This window comes from Camelus ferus, chromosome 2 (assembly GCF_009834535.1).
Source record: "Camelus ferus isolate YT-003-E chromosome 2, BCGSAC_Cfer_1.0, whole genome shotgun sequence".
NCBI lineage: Eukaryota > Metazoa > Chordata > Mammalia > Artiodactyla > Camelidae > Camelus > Camelus ferus.
The window spans coordinates 61,078,011-61,094,293 of NC_045697.1; the positions used below are offsets into that span (position 1 = coordinate 61,078,011).

General features: G+C 35.0%; 2 long non-coding RNA genes across 2 annotated transcripts in view; one reads left to right on the forward strand and one right to left on the reverse strand.

Annotated features, from left to right (window-relative positions):
• Nucleotides 1-16,283, reverse strand: part of LOC116657458 — an 84,387-nt gene that overhangs the window by 16,749 nt on the left and 51,355 nt on the right. The gene's annotated exons all lie outside the window — the stretch shown is intronic.
• LOC116657456 overlaps nucleotides 1-16,283 on the forward strand; it is a 40,062-nt gene that overhangs the window by 13,460 nt on the left and 10,319 nt on the right. The window contains exons 2-3 of the long non-coding RNA XR_004312536.1: nucleotides 1,249-1,299; nucleotides 3,013-3,070. This is a non-coding gene — a long non-coding RNA (uncharacterized LOC116657456). The remainder of the gene's footprint in view (nucleotides 1-1,248; nucleotides 1,300-3,012; nucleotides 3,071-16,283) is intronic.

Consider the following 16,283-nt stretch of genomic DNA (forward strand, 5'->3'; position numbering starts at 1 on the left):
TGTTGCTAGATTTCTGGTTTTATTGTTGTTTGTTCTTGTTTTTGGTATATGTGTGTATGTATGTGTTTGTGTATGTGTATCCCAAATCCAGTATAATCATGAACTTCAAGTATAATTATAATAGATCAATACTTGTCTAAAGAATATTGACTTAATATAACACACAAGTTCTTGCTAGTGCAGAGGGTGAAAAAAAATTGCAGGTTTGAATCAGGCAGCCTTGTGAGTGATGCCATGAGCATCATTTGTGAAATGTAAGTAACAACGGACATATCTTCTTAATTCTCAATGTCTTTATCAAAGCAAAGATAAGCTTGAATACCCTGATACATATTGAGAGGACTGAATGAGTTAATATTTGGGAAAAACATATTCAAGTATATAATCTGTCAGGGGGTAGTTGCCATCAACAAATCTTCTGTCGAACTCGCTTCCATTTATTCCTCCAGTCACGCTACCGCAGCAAAGTTACAGACACACTTTACACAGTGCTCCCTATGTCATGAAGTCTCATCTCTTTCACCTATTTGTGCCCTGATAATTTCTAAAGCTGTCTTTCAGGAACACTTCAAACAACATTTCCTATAGGTCATCTTCTCTAATATTCCTATAATCCTTACTGTTGTATGCATCCCTTTACTCAATTTTTAAAATGTCACTTTATGTATCATCATCTCTCATCACTTAATAAGCAGGTAGCATTGCAAAATGATGAAAAAATGTCTTATTTTACCTTACCTTCTCTGCATTTAGCACAGCACAAAGTAGGCTCTTAATTCATAGATGAGTAAGTAAATTAGTCATTAAGAAACTGTTTCTAGTCACTAGATTTGTGTCAGACACTTACAGTAAACAGCAAATAACCTCTTCAACTGTTCATTGGCCATAAAATTAGTTATAAACACTAAGGGTAACAAAAGAGCTACAGTGTTTTGGCATAATGGGTTACAGATAATTCTCCTTCAGAAGCTTAATTATATACATTATTGACTTCTTATCACATAAAAGAAATATAGTTCTCTCTTCTCTGATGATAAGTTTTGTGGTCTTCTTATGGCCTTTAATTTACCTTCAATTAAACAGTCAAAAGAGCAGTTAGATTTCAGGGATTTCTTTCCTGATTAGACCAGTTGGCTCTATCCTTCCACTGGGAACATTGATATAGTTTTAGATTACTTGGAAAAACTGATAATGAATTATGCTGCTCCAGGCTGTGGTTAATTAAATTGGCTACCCTTTTGTCTTTAGCATGGACAGCTGGGGCACTGGACTACAGAGGACTAATGAATCCTACTTAAGGTAAGTCCTCAAGGGATTTGAATTCCTGCTGTCAGGAAGGAATATGATTTAGATTGCAAAGTTCTCCAATCTACTAAGTAGGTCAAACTCTCTATGGGAGAATATAAAGCAATTTGGGGTTTGTTAAAATCAGAAACTATACATTTAGTTCGTTATTATATCCAACAAACTTTTTTTTTTTTAATACTACATTGTGAAGAAATGCATAGGAAATTCTTTGTATTTAATAGGGAAGCCTTTGGATCAAAGAATAATTCTGTTAGAAGCCATATGTCTCAGAACTCAAGGTCTTTCAGAAAAGCACATATGCCTAAACAGGTCATAAGCTTCATACTAAATATTTTAAAGCACTTAGTCAGATAGATGATTAAAATTGCCTTACCTGGTAGCAAATTACATTGTAGTGTGCATTTTTTTAATATTGTACATCTTACGTGTGCCTAATTTGGTGCTAAGGATAAATAAATATGTCGTGTCTTTCTATTCATATTTTGTTTATAATTTTTCAGCATGACCTTTGTAAATCATAAGACTACAGGTAGATATTTCCATGTGTGTTCTAACTTCTGTGAGAAGTGTATTGAACTTCTCTAATGTGGGTCAAACTAGAAATGAAACATTCTAATGAACAGTATTAATAATAATGAGTTCTTAATCACTTTTAAATGGCAGACACTATAATAATCATTTTTCATTGATTAGTTTATTAAACATTCACAAAATTGTATATGGTAGTTATTTTTATTACTACCATTTAAAAAACAACGAAACTGAGGCACAAGGGGATCAGAAATTTGCTCGTTTATGCAGTTAGTCCACAGTGAGGCAAGATTGCAAATCCACAATAACAACAGAGCCCCCCCCCTTATAGAAAACGCAGCATTGCCTCCTTTTGACAGCAAATTGGTAAGCTTCACAGAATGCTTTATTTCAGGTATAGTGGCACGCTAAATAGGATACAATACTTTACTATTCAGGACGCTCTGCGGACCAGCTGCGTCAGCATCGTCTGGTAGATTGTTAGAACTGCAGACTCTTGGCCACAACCTGACACACTTAACCAGAATATGGTTATCAAGATTTTATCAAGATGCTCAGATCCTTTGAATGCACATTAAATATGAGAAGCACTGATCCAGCACAGTGTTACTCAACCTTCTACATGTTTAAAATCACCTGGGAAAATATACATAATTAAGGCTGCCTAGGGATGAAATGAAAAAGGGATAGAAAGTCTATACTCTAAATCAGGTACTCTAGGTTTAAAAATTACTTATGTCACATATTATCTTTGTAAACCTGGACAAGATACTTACATTTAATGTGTTTTAGAAATCTCCTTACCTACACAATGAAGTTAATGATGCCAGTTTCATAAACAGCAGTAAGAATAAAATTAAATCTAGAATGGTATGTGATTAATATCCTTGCTTAGTCCATATTTTAGCCAATTATTGGCAAGAATGGAACGGGGACTCAGGTCTCCTAATTTTTCCTCTACATCCCAAATACATCTTCTAATATTAGATTTTATATTTCTAATTAGAGTACTGCTAGTTAATAGAAATAGTCAAACATAAGGTGAGAGAAATGCAGTTTGAATGTTTCTTATAGGTTAATTATCCAAAAGCTAATCAGAATGGAAAGTCTCAAGCATATACATATTATGCATTTAACTGAAAAAAATTTCTCTCTCTGGCTTTTTAAATATAGCAGTGATCAACAGTCCTTTTACCACAAATAGACGAATCTGAAAAGGACCCAATAGATGGTATGTTTACTCTTGTTCTCCTTAATTTTTATTGTAAAATTTAACTTCATGCCTTAGGTTCCAGAGCTATTTTATAAGCAGATTCCTGCCTCTCTCTCTATTTAATTCTCCCTCCAATCCCCCCATATACAATTTTCATTCCAGCTTTGAGAAAGAACTTGCAAATTCCTAATAGCAAAATCTTGTTTGAGGTGGGGAGGTGTAGCTCAGTGGTAGAGTTCATGCTTGGAATACACAGGTTCCTAATAGCTCCATTTAAAAAAAAAATCTGGTTTGAGATACCTGGCCTCCACACATGAATTTTTTACTGCATTTTACATTTCTTATTTTTCTCATTGTTTTATAAACTTGCAGTGTCCTGTTTGACTATCTGGAATGAATTTAGCACTGCATTGTATTGAGATACATGGTATACTTTCTACCTTCATAAGGCTCGAGAGGGCAGATCTGTATTATTTGTCTTCCATTTCCAAGGCTTGTCCTGAAGTTTGCTTTACTGTAGACAATAAACCATCACTAAAAGGACAATGTAACAGTGTCCTCCAAATTAGGATAGGCATGTAAAAAAAAGAGTCAAGTGAAAACACATGTGTCATATTGATACTGCAGATATGACTATGCAACTTGTTTAATGAATTCCAATTGGCTAGCATTTTCAAATAGAGCAGCAAATATTGAAATTTGTAAAAAAAAAAAAAAAAAAAACGACTTTTAGGTGAATAGCAATATTCTCCACTCATAGAAAAAATGAATTATGTAAATCCAATATGAAAACTAATCAAAACTATTTATCTCAACATTCTCTGAAGCCAAAACTTTAAGGTGTAATAATCTCCATGAAGATCATGGAGTATAGACAACAAGAATGGAAAATGGAGGAAGAGAACCGTGCATGACACTCACAAATATGCTCTAGCCTATATGTGCTTAAAGTATATGAAATTAGACAGAAAAACTGTAACAGCCCCAACTCTCTTGATTTTGGAGGAACATTGCAATTAGGGCAGCCAACAAGGTTATGAAGCAAGAAACATTTTATGAAATTGCAGGGGAAGCTGTGAATCTTGCTGTGCCAAAATAAATAAACCACAAGATAAATATAACTCAGAAGTAGAACAAGCAAGAGAAATGATATCATTAAGACTAACTTTGACAATTACTTTTCCTCAGGTAAAGCAAGATGTCGTTTTCAAAGACATGCCAGGACATAAAGTATATAACAGAGAATACTAGCATATAAACATGCTGTTAAAAATATAGTTATGAATATATTCATTCTATTTTCGATCATCAAAAGAGGTAGCGATGACCATAGGAGAACAATTTCTGGACTTTGAATGAGATGACCAAAGGCTAAATACATCTCTGAACCCACTGGTGTCGTGACCTTGAGCATGGTCCTGAACTTCTGAGCTTCAATCTTTCATCTTTAGTTTGTGTCATGTGTGTGTGTTGAATGAATTAATAAATATAAAACCCCAACCCATTGTCTAAAATATGATGTACACTTAAACTATTTCTGTATTTGGCACGCAAGTGTGTAACACAAACTTTTCAAATCTGTTTAGTCTTCCTTTAAGAGATAAGGAAACTTTAAAAATATATAGCCCTTTAACAATAAAAAATCTGCTTATATTGATAGCAGATGACTGGAATTTTATAGAGTGAATATGCATTTAAATAGCAGCCTTTTTATTTGGCTTTTTCTTGCAAAATAGCCAGAAAAATGGTAATACTGTGCTTCTGAGAAAATGAGAAAATTTGGCTTCTCCTCTTTTGAAGCTCCTATGTCTGCCCTCTTCCCTAATCTCAGATATTCCTTTTCAGGGGCAGTAATTTCCTAAGCGCCAGAGAAATGCAGTAGCACCAACATTAATCTAAATGTAGTCACCCCCTTGGGGGAGATGACAGCTCCTCTGAGGTTTTTTTCCAGTGCTTCCCAGAAGCTTTTGCTGTGTGAAGTGAATAGATTACAGGCAGATTCTGCCATTCATGAAAATAATTCAGAACCGATTCTCAAGCACTCTCACCTTTTATCCACCCAGTATTTGTGACTAAATAACCAAATTAACCAGGGGATTAGAAGGTAGTTCATAAGCGAAACATCATCAACATTGATAATAATGAACATCAAAAAACTTTGATAAGACTAAAATATTATAGATACAGGGGGAATTATCATTATTATGTAAATTATTAAAGAAACTGCACATTCAAATACATGTATTCTAAGAATGCTGAAATGATCACAGGTGCAAATTTTTAAATTCTAAGGATTAGGTGTTTGGTCTTTTTAAAAATATAAGATGAACCTGAAAAGAATAGGTAATATCTATTGAGGAATAATTAGACAGCCTCACTAGGGGTAGAAGGACAGACTGAATTCACCATGAAAATATATTATGAGCTTCCTACTAAAGTGACTTGCTAGGTAAGTTTTGGACATTCCTTTTCTAGTTTAAGAAAATTCTACTTAGTCAAACATCATCAGACCTTGATCCTGGAATTCCTCCACTATATTCCACCAAGTGGATATTTTTGTTAATGTACTGCTTTGTAAGAAAAGAGTGTTCTTTTCCTCTGAGTATTTGCTTGGAATACATTATACCCCTTTCCTATATTATGTATGAAAAACTGAAAGAATAATTATACTATTGCTTTTAGAGCACAGCATTAGAATAATCTTTATTAATTGTATAAACATTTAATAATCACCTGCAATTAGCGAGGGATTCTTTTAGGCATTAGGAATATAAACAATCAAAGTTTTTGGACTCAGAGAACTTGGATTGTGAAGGCATGCATGAGGGGAGAGGAAAAGATAAACAGAAAAGCAAGAAAATATGCCTTATGTTAGAAGATAATAAATGCTACAGAGAGAGGTAAAAGTCAGAGATGGAAGTTAGGGAGTGTCTAGTGGCAGGGTGGGATGATATTTGTAGAAGCTGCATGATGAGCAGAGACCAGTAGTAAATGAGAGAGAAGCCACATGGGTATCCGGGAAAGAAAGTTTTAGGCAGAGGGAACAGCAAGTACAGAAACCCTAGAGCAGCAGCCTGCAGCCCTGGGGCTGGAGCAAGACTGGAAACGCAGGCGCCAGACTGGTTAGAGACTTGCAGGCTACTGTAAAGAACACTGGCTTTTCACTACTTTGAGATGCCATTGGAGGGTTTATCATGGAAAAATAACACAACTGACATACATTTTAAAGAATAGCTCTGGTTGCTGCACTGAAAATAGCCTTAGCCAGTGAGGCGGTTCTGACACTGTGCCTGGCTTATTGGATGAGTGGACGGGATGAGACCTAGTCAGATCAGTTTGCTGATGGTTTGGTTGTGGCCTGTGCAGAAGAAGGAGGAATCAAAGATGACCTAGCATCATGTATACTCTTTCTGGTATTGATGTATACTCTTTCTGGTCCATTGACGAAGCCAAGTGCACCACACTCCCCCACAACACGATATTCATGTCTCCAGACCTCATTGTAGCTCTTGCCAGCACAGTCCTAGAGAAACACAATCAAACATTTACTCTCTGCTTCTCCATCGTCATGCACTTCCATTTCTGCTCTCCTCCTCTCATCAGGAAGTCATCCCGACTTAAGAAAATCTACTGAGCATACAGTATGCACTATGAATTAGAATAAGCATGTTTTGTGTATTAATTCATTAAATTCCATAAAATCCTCATGTGATAATGATTATCTATGGATGTATTTATATGGAAGTTATACTCACACTTTATAAATTAAGACTATAAACATCTATAAGTGGTTTATGTAGGGTCTCTAAAATGGATGTGTTAGAGCAAAGGTTTGAGTCAGGATCTGTGTGCTTTCTGAAAAAGCCAACTAATCTCATTAACTTCATACATGCATACATTTAAAAATTAATTACCAGAAGCTAACTGTATTTTCAATTATCTGAACATAACACACTGCAGAGTTCCTCTATAGTTGCCTGTGTCACTGACAATATATTAACCTAGAACTACTTATACTAAGCTTTGCTGAGATCAGAACAGGTCCCAGGCTCTGGAATGAGAGTAAATCCACAGGTGTAGGTGAAGTGGTCCTACCTGCCCAAGGTGGAGGCTTCGGGCAAAGGCAGAAGCCGCATGTGTGTGCTGGACTTGTGTGTTTGTATACGTGTACATGTAAGATCCTGAGTAAATGGGTAGATCTGACAAATAATAGGTTTCAATGGCTACTTGGCTTAGTCTTTTATTTAGGCCAAACTTCAACTTTTCCTGTCATATATCTATTACAGATCTGTCTCATTTAGCCTGCATATTTATTTTAATTCTTCACAATTTTGAATGCTATTGGTACAGCATCGCCTTTCAATACAAGCACATAATCAATATGTTCTAATCTAGAATAGCTTTGTTCTACTGTATAACATTCATATGAAATAAACAGGCCCTTAAAAGTGGGGAACAACTTAACACTAGATAATCAGAAGCAGCAGTCAGCCCCTAATGGAGATATATTTATTGTCTTCAACTTAATAGTTATCCAACTTGTAAGCACTCCATTTTTGCTATTTAAATGTAGCGCTAGTTTAAGATATTACTCTCTAGTTATGCATTTTACATGATAATTTATAATACTTCATTTGTATTTATAATCATGGTTGGGATCAGCTGTAAATTCATTATGCATACAAAGTTTAAATAAATAGTTAGAAAATTACCTGAACAAATCAGCAGAACAACCAGGCACGTTGTATTTTGCAATTAGTGACAGATGAAGTTCTTAAAATCCAGTTTATTTTGCACAAGGAAAAAAAAAATATGTAGTTATGAGAGAGCCCTTTCTAAGCTATCTAAATCACCCGTGATTGGCAACTTACTCTTTTGTATACAGTTCTATTTGGTTGATTTTGCATACTCTGTCAATTAAATGTGCAAGGAATTCCTCTCAAAGGCGCTTTAAATGAATGGGGTTATCAGAGAAAGTCCAGCCTTAAACCTTAGGACAAGAACACCGGCCTTGTACCATATTGTTTTGAACTCTCAGTCCTCCTGGAATGGGAAATAGGTTTTACTTCAAGTGGGGGCTTGAATAGATTGGAGTTCTGTATTGAGTAGAGTGTGCATATTTTGGCTTACAGAGAAAATTACCCTGATGGGGCAGCAGTATCAGTTCTGTTTATGGATGGTCCGTGTCTCTTATACATGCCATATTTTGTCTACCCTATAATCTCCTCAGAAATCTGCCCCGGGGGCTTCTATCTGACAGAAACTTTCCAAGAGCCAGTGTGTGACAGAAAGGCATCAGAAGACGAATAATTAAAATTCTTTTACCATGTCCCACTTAACAGCATTAATGTTACTGACAACCCTAATGGCCCAATGCCTTCTCCATTTTAACAGCCCTTCCATGAGGCCCCTACTAGGTCTAGGCAGACTGGCAGTGTTTGGTCCCTGTGTGTCTCACGGGGTTAACCACACCACCTGCTAAATGAAGAACTAAGCAAAGGTGGGATGCTAGTCTGTTCTTTCTACTTTTAATCCCTGTTGAAAGCAGGAACTCTGAAATTGTGCGTGTGTGTGATGTGTGTATACACATATATATATCTATATGTGAATCCAAATATAATCATATTGAGGGGAAGGTTTTTGCATATTATAACAATATGAAAAGCACATGAATAACAGAAGTAATTTATTTCTTTATTGTATTTTAAATAGTATTTATACAATGATTTTATTGTTTTTTTTTTTAAACTGTAGATTTTAAGAAGACACAGAGACTGTGATTGGAAGGTTTATATTATTGCTGGAGACCTTACATTCTGATTTTATTTGATAACTACATCTACCTATATACATACAGATGTATATGTATATAAACTTTTATATTGTATGTATGTGTATGTGTGTATGCATTATATAAGTATAGGAATAATTATAGCTATAGAGATGTCACTTTAACCTTTAATCACAGTAATATTTAGGTGTATATAAATTATTATCAAGTAAGGAGAAAGGTCCTGAAAAACTGTGGGAGGGGGAGACCATAATAGATACATTTTGAAGAGTGACAGTATTTAAATAATGAAAACAGAACCCTGGGTGAAAGTATGAATATACTGGTGGTTCTGGTTATACATCTGTGACAAGTAAAGATTGTAGGAGTTACTTCAATAAGAAGGAGAAGATGAATGATGCAGTTTCTACAGTGTATTAGGACAAATACAGTTATTCTGTGTTTGATGTACACGGGCTCAAGGTTTAGAAAACAGCATTATAATGTTGACAGTCTCATCATCAGTCAGGCTATTAAGATTACAGTACAAGCCACAGTTCTCACAGCAGACACAGAACCAGCACCTGCCCTACCTGTAAAAGGAGAATAGGGATTCATCAGTCACATCAGTGCTATCAGATGACTTTCTGAAATTTAATGTGGTCAGATAGATTTGATTCACTTTATTGGCTGTGTTATCTGTAGTGTGATGTCCACTTGACCTCTGCCTTTCTAAGCTACCCTGATGATACACACGCCACGATCCATACCAGCTCTTAAAATAAATGTATAAACGCCAGCTGGTGTTTTCACAACTGACCAGATTTTCCTGCTCCATCCTACCTCACTATTCCCTTAACCACTATAACCACAATCACACACACGCACAAACACACACACACACACTTATTCTTGCCCCATTTATGTATTTTCTTGTTTCTTCAGTGATAAAGCTGACTCTATAAACCAATTTTTCATACTAATTTTACTACCTTAAAATGGTGACTTTCCACTTCCCATATCCTCAGAATTGACTAGGTTTCTGAAATTTATCATGGTTTTGTTTCAGTCTTTAGTTTCTGTGTCCCCTGTAGTGCTGTATACAAAATCCTAAATACAGTCCCTGGCACTGAAAGCTCTGCTCCTCACCCTAATCTTAATCACCTCCACTGTTCTGCGAATGGAAAGGAGTAGAATGGATGTGGGATATAGATGGTTTAAATTTGCAAATTCATAATGCTTATAAAGTTAAAATACAAAAATGTTAATATACAAAAATATGAGGAACAGAATTTAGAAAATCTCAGGCATGACTTTTATTAATTCATCTCTTAAATACGGAACTATTAGGCAGGCAAAATAATTTTTAAATAGAAACACAACTCTAAGCAATAGTATCAGAAGATATAACTTGTTACTAAAGAATGACAGAGATTGGTTAAGATCTGAAGTGTCCAAATTATTCGTATTATTAAATGGTCAATCTTGCCTAAAATTTTGTATTGTTTTACAAAAGTATAAAGTAATTTACTATTTTTGTGTATATTATTAATGAGATACATTGACATGACTGTGGATTCTGTTATCCTTTCTTGATAATAATTGGATAAATTTCTGAAAATACTGAGGAGCAAGCCACATGAATATCTGTATAAGAGGCATTATAGGCATACCTTGGAGATACTGCAGATATGTTTCCAGACCCCAATAAAACAAACATCACAATAAAGCAAGTCATAAGAATCTTTTGTTTCCCAGTGCATATGAAAGCTATGTGTACACTATACTGTGGCCTATTAAGTGTAAAATAGCGTTATATCTAATGAAACTCTGTGCATACCTTAATTAAAAAATAATCTATTGCTAAAAAATGCTAACCATGATTGAGCCTTCAGTGAATCATAATCTTTTTGCTGGTAGAGGATTTGAAGTATTGTGAGAATTAGCAAAATGTAACACAGAAACAGGAAATGAGTAAATGCTGTTGGAAATGGCCCCAACAGACTTGCTTGGCACAGGATTGCCACAAACTTTCAATTTGTAAGAAAAAAAAAGAAAGGAAGAAAAGAAAAAATGCAGTATCTGGGAAGCACAATAAAGCAAAGTGCGATAAAATGAAACCTGCTTGGACAGATGGGGGACAGCAGATACAAGGACTTAGAGATTCAAGGACTAGCCTGGTATGATCAGAGCCAAATGAGCACAGAGAAGAGTTTCCTGTATTGCTACTGAACAATCAGATGACTGTACACATCACTTTTTCCCCTCTTTGGGAGCATTTAGGTCTTGTCTTTGTACTTCATATTCTGAAGTTTCAAAGTATAGTAGTTTTCAATCCAGAGACACGTATCCCTCAATTAGTGGGAAATTTGCTTTAAAAAATATATCCAGTTGACCCTTGGTATCTTCAGGGGTTGGTTCCAGGACATCTCACAGACATCAAAATCTGCAGGTGCTCAAGTTTCATGCAGTTGTTCCTCCATATTCACGGGCTCTGCGTCCACAGAGTCAACCAACTGGGAATCCACCACGGTTGGCTGAATCCACAGAGGCGGAGGCAGAACCTGCAAATACTGAGGGCTGACTGTATTGCTTTTAAAAATCTCACACCCAGCTTTACATCTGTTGTCTTTTTTATTCAACTCTTATTAGACCAGATGTTGGATCTCCAGTTTTTATCTTTCAGTTTTCTTATCTCTTACTTCTTATTGTCCATGTTTTTATTTTCTGTGAAAATTTCTTTAACTTCCAATGTTTATATTAATCTTAGAACATTTTATTTGTGTTATCAGATACCAAATGTCCTTTCTTATTCTCATATGCTTCTTTTAATAAAGATTTCTTTCTTATTTCATCAGAGCAATATCTTCCATCATCTCTCTGAAATCAGTTTTTGGACGTAATTTTGCCCCGCATTTTCAGTCCGGTATCTATTTCTATACTATCTTGTGACTTCTTTCCCCAATCTCAGTGCCTCTGTTGTTCAGATTTTCTGTGGAATAATCACCTAGAGTTTAGAGTTTAGAATTTCAGATCACATGGTCTCTGTTGAAATTACTCTGCTCTGTCATTGTAGCATAAAAGCAGCCATAGACAATATATAGACGCATGAGTATGGCTGTATGGCTGTGTTCCAAAACTGTATTTATGGACACTGAGATTTAAATTTCACATATTTTTAATTAAATTTTTTTTCAACTATTTAAAAAAATAACAGCTTGAGGTCACACAAAAAGAAGCAGCAAGCTGAATCTGTCCCCTAAGGCTATAACCCCTGCTCTGAAAGAATAAATAATTGCCTAAGGACATATAAGTAGTCTGATCCAGGATTAAGCATAAAACCTTCACATTGCAAAGGTAATTCTCTTTCTATTTTAATTTCTATACGATCCTACCGAACCCAGAATCAAACATTTCTAACCTCTTTTTTACAAAGCTCTAATTTAGCCTATTTTTTAAAAAAAAGATAGAAATACCAGTGTAGAAGGAGACAGAAAACATCTGAAATGATTTTTATTCTTCTTTTGTTCCTTTTCAAAGGCAGTGTCAAGTGGCATCTAGATGCTGCTCGCATTTTCCTGCCCTCTGTCTGAGGGTGGAAATCTTCAAATCTCTGCCTGTCTGAAATCCAGCCACTGACACAGTTCACTTGTGTAGGGGTACAGGATGATATTCTAAAGGAAGAAGTCAGCTGACTACTTTTATTCTTTAACACAAGGCAGAAAATGGGAGGTCTATAAAAATATTTAAATACCTTTTTTGAATCTTTAAAACATGAATAGTAAACAGAAATCTTTTATAGAAACATAAAAAAAAGTAAAATTTCCCATGAAAGAAGCTGTTAGAATTGTAGATATTATAGTTCTCTTTTACTAAAAATAAATGGCCATAAGGGACACAAAGACCTTGGCCTACTATGTTACTTATCACTGCTGTTTGCTAGATGTCATCTGGTAGCATGACATTGTTCCCTGTCCCCTTATACTTTGGGGGGATCAGGTGATCATTCTAGTCAACGAGTTATGAGGAGAAAGTAGTGTGTGTCATTTCTAGGTTGGGCATTTGTTTCTATAACATCCTCTGTTATATAACGTTTATCAGAACAAGTGGATATATTCTGCACTGTGGCTCCTCCAACATCCCGGGTCCCACACTGAAAATGATGACAACATGGAATAGATATTTGGAGGGAATAACATGTATAGCAAATAAGAAATAAGCCTTTGCTGTTTTAGACAACTAAAGGTTTGCCCTAGAGCTGAGGGTGCTGAGGAGGGGAGGTGTTTGTTACTGTCACATTACTTGGCATTTCCTAACTGATGTATCTATCTGGCTTAAGTCCAAAACCTGTTGACTCCATTACCCTTTTGTAATAAGGACAACCATTTTTATGTGTTTATTTGAACTCACAAAGAGGATTTTACTGAGGGTATCTACTTCCATGTGCTTTTTTCCAAGTGAATATGCACAATACATGTGGTTATATTTGGCCTGCAGTGATCTTCCAGATCTATCTGACCTACTTTATCACGGATTACCTAGTGGGATTGACTCTGCTATAATGTCTATTTTCTATATGCTACCCAGAGCAAAGGAACAGGCTTGAGAGTATAATTCTCAGATTCCTGACTCCACAAGTTAAACTCTAGCCATATTTGATGTTGATTTGCCATATTTATTAATACTAGCTTCTTAGAATATACTTTTTTGTTACAAATTACAACAAAAATTAATATAAGGAAGATATCAGCTGAAATACTCTATCTTTTGAGATTCAAATGAAAATGCCTCCTATCCCATAAGTCACTGGACTGCCCCCCCGCCCCAGCCCCCCGTACTCTGGCTGAAAGATGACTGTGGAACATTTATATTGAAAAAATAACATTTGAAGTTACCAAGAAGGAATGACTGTTCTTTGTTGCTTTGCTTTTATTTTAAACATCTGTGTAAAAATCTATGGTTGTACAAAATTAACAAAATAAAGACACCCTGTTTATGTAATAATATGCTGTTAATAAAATCATAGGGTGAAAAAGAGCCCCTGAATGGACAGGCAGAATTTGAAAAGAGAGCAAAAAATATAGATGGCATGATTGCTGTTAAGAGAAAAGGAAGAGTGAGTGGACATGCACTGGAGTATTACAACTAAGGACAGTGGTTTTTAAAGAGTGAATGCTTAGCATTTTATTTATTTTTAATGTGTGCAAAACCAGTTAGAGACTTTGTTTTTGCTACTGATGTTTTACACCCTAAGGAAAGCAGTTAAACTACGTAAAGTGATTAAATAGTTTATGCATATAAGATATCTTTTCACGCCAGAGTCAAATCCCCAAGCCTAGATGTGGCAGGTGAAGTTATGAGAATCCAGTGGGAGAAACTGCACACCTGATTCTTGAGAGATATATCTGTGAGGTCAGGTTTTACACATGAGAGAAGAATAAACTCAGTATTGAAGTAAAGAAGGAAACCAGTAAACCAATAGGGAAATTAAGCCAAACTCTGGCTTAATAAATGTGAAATTATAGAATTATACATCACACAACTGTCCTTTAAATCTTTTTTTTTAATGTGATTTCCAAAATATTGTTATACTCTCAGGTGTATCTTTCTGATTTCTATTTAATAATAAAACATTGATTAGAGGGGAGGATACATCTCTGTGGTAGAGCGCATGCTTAGCATGCACAATGTCCTGGGTTCAATCCTCAGTACCTCCACTAAATAAATAAACCTAATTACCTCTCCCCTCAAAAAAAAAGCAAAAAAATATATTTATTAATATCTTTAGATTACATTTTTCATCTCTTTTGTCACTGGATTGTACTTTTAGCATAATACTAGCAAATACTCCTTATTTACAACTATAGAATTTCAGTTATATTATCTTCTAATATTGAGAAAGCTTTTAGGACTGCAAAATCAATTTATTTTATTCAGTTCAAATATCACACAAAATAAACCTATTATATGTTGATGGTGAGCCAAATATAGCAAGAAACTTGTTAAAACACCTGAGGTCTTAGGAATGAGTATTTGAAAGAAAGATGAAAAGGAATTCAGATTTATTAAAATAGCAACAAAGGATGATAACATCTTGCATAAGCGAGGAACAAAAAAATCTACAAGCACCTGTTTGCACAATGTGATTAAAAGAAATAATGAGAACTTGTAAAGAAGTACTATGTTCTATATTCATAAAGCTTTGAAATGAATAAAAGAAAAATAATTAAAGGAAAACCATAGATATTTTACAGATTATTTTAAAGTAGTGATACTGGCTTTCTTTCATAACAAGTCACCCTAAATGTCACTATACCAATCAATGAAATTCCTCTATTGTACCTGATTTCTGAACAAATTTGATCCATGAAGGAAAATCACCCTTACCCATGAACCCCATCTACCTTAATCACTGTATTCCATCTTAAAGAAAAAATAAATTATATTTTCCAGATGTCAGTTTGTGTTTATATTGGGAATGTTCATGATGCTTATCAAAATAATTTATAAGTAATCAAAATATTAAGAAATATACATTCGGATATGAAAAGATACACATTCTCTTAATTCTCCCTTTTACACAGAATAGGAATTTTACAGGCTCAGAGGAGAGATGGAATATTGTTTTACCATCTACCCTACCCCAAAATGTCCACTTAACAGGGAAATAGCTATTAAGGAAGAGCAGTCATAGTGAAGTTAGAGTCACTTTACAATTTGACTTACATTTACCAGGACACCAATGAAGAGGCCAGAGAACAAGTGGGAATAAAAAACTTTGAATACAAAGCTTTACAAGCGCGCAAGATAAAAGAGATTAAAATGTGGCTGATTCAGTGCAACTTAGTGAGTGTTCAGATATTTGATGGAGGACTAAAATTGGAGTAAGAATTAAACCTACAGAAGCGGCAACAACAATAACCACCTTGGTTGGTTATAAGTTCAGAATTAAAAATAAAAATAAATTATCTTTTAAAAATACCCTCTTTCTTTCCCACCACATTGTTGGCTTCTTAGTCCCGCAGAGAAGTGGTAGGAACACTGATGTTTTCTCTGTATCATCATTAATAGCAGTTATTGCTGTCACCACTCCCCCCAAAATCGAGGAACATAAAAATTAATCCTTAATTACCAGCAAATGTTTTCACTGATTTTGTTCTTCTTCTGCAAACCTTGTTAGCAATCTGTGATAGGAAATCAGAATTTTCAAAAACAAAATAATACTTGATTTTCCTTCAAAAAGATATTTACTATCCCAGGCATTAGACAGATGTAGAAAAAGGCAAACCCAGTGTATGTATATATGGCAATCAGGAAGGGGTTGCGTAGATACTGATGATGAAGTCTAATGGATACCGAAAAGCTGTTTTCTTTCGGTTAATCATTATTCATGATCCACAAACATTAGGCTTTCAGTCCAGTGTTACAACGTGTCCGTTTTAATTAGCACCACAGAGCAGT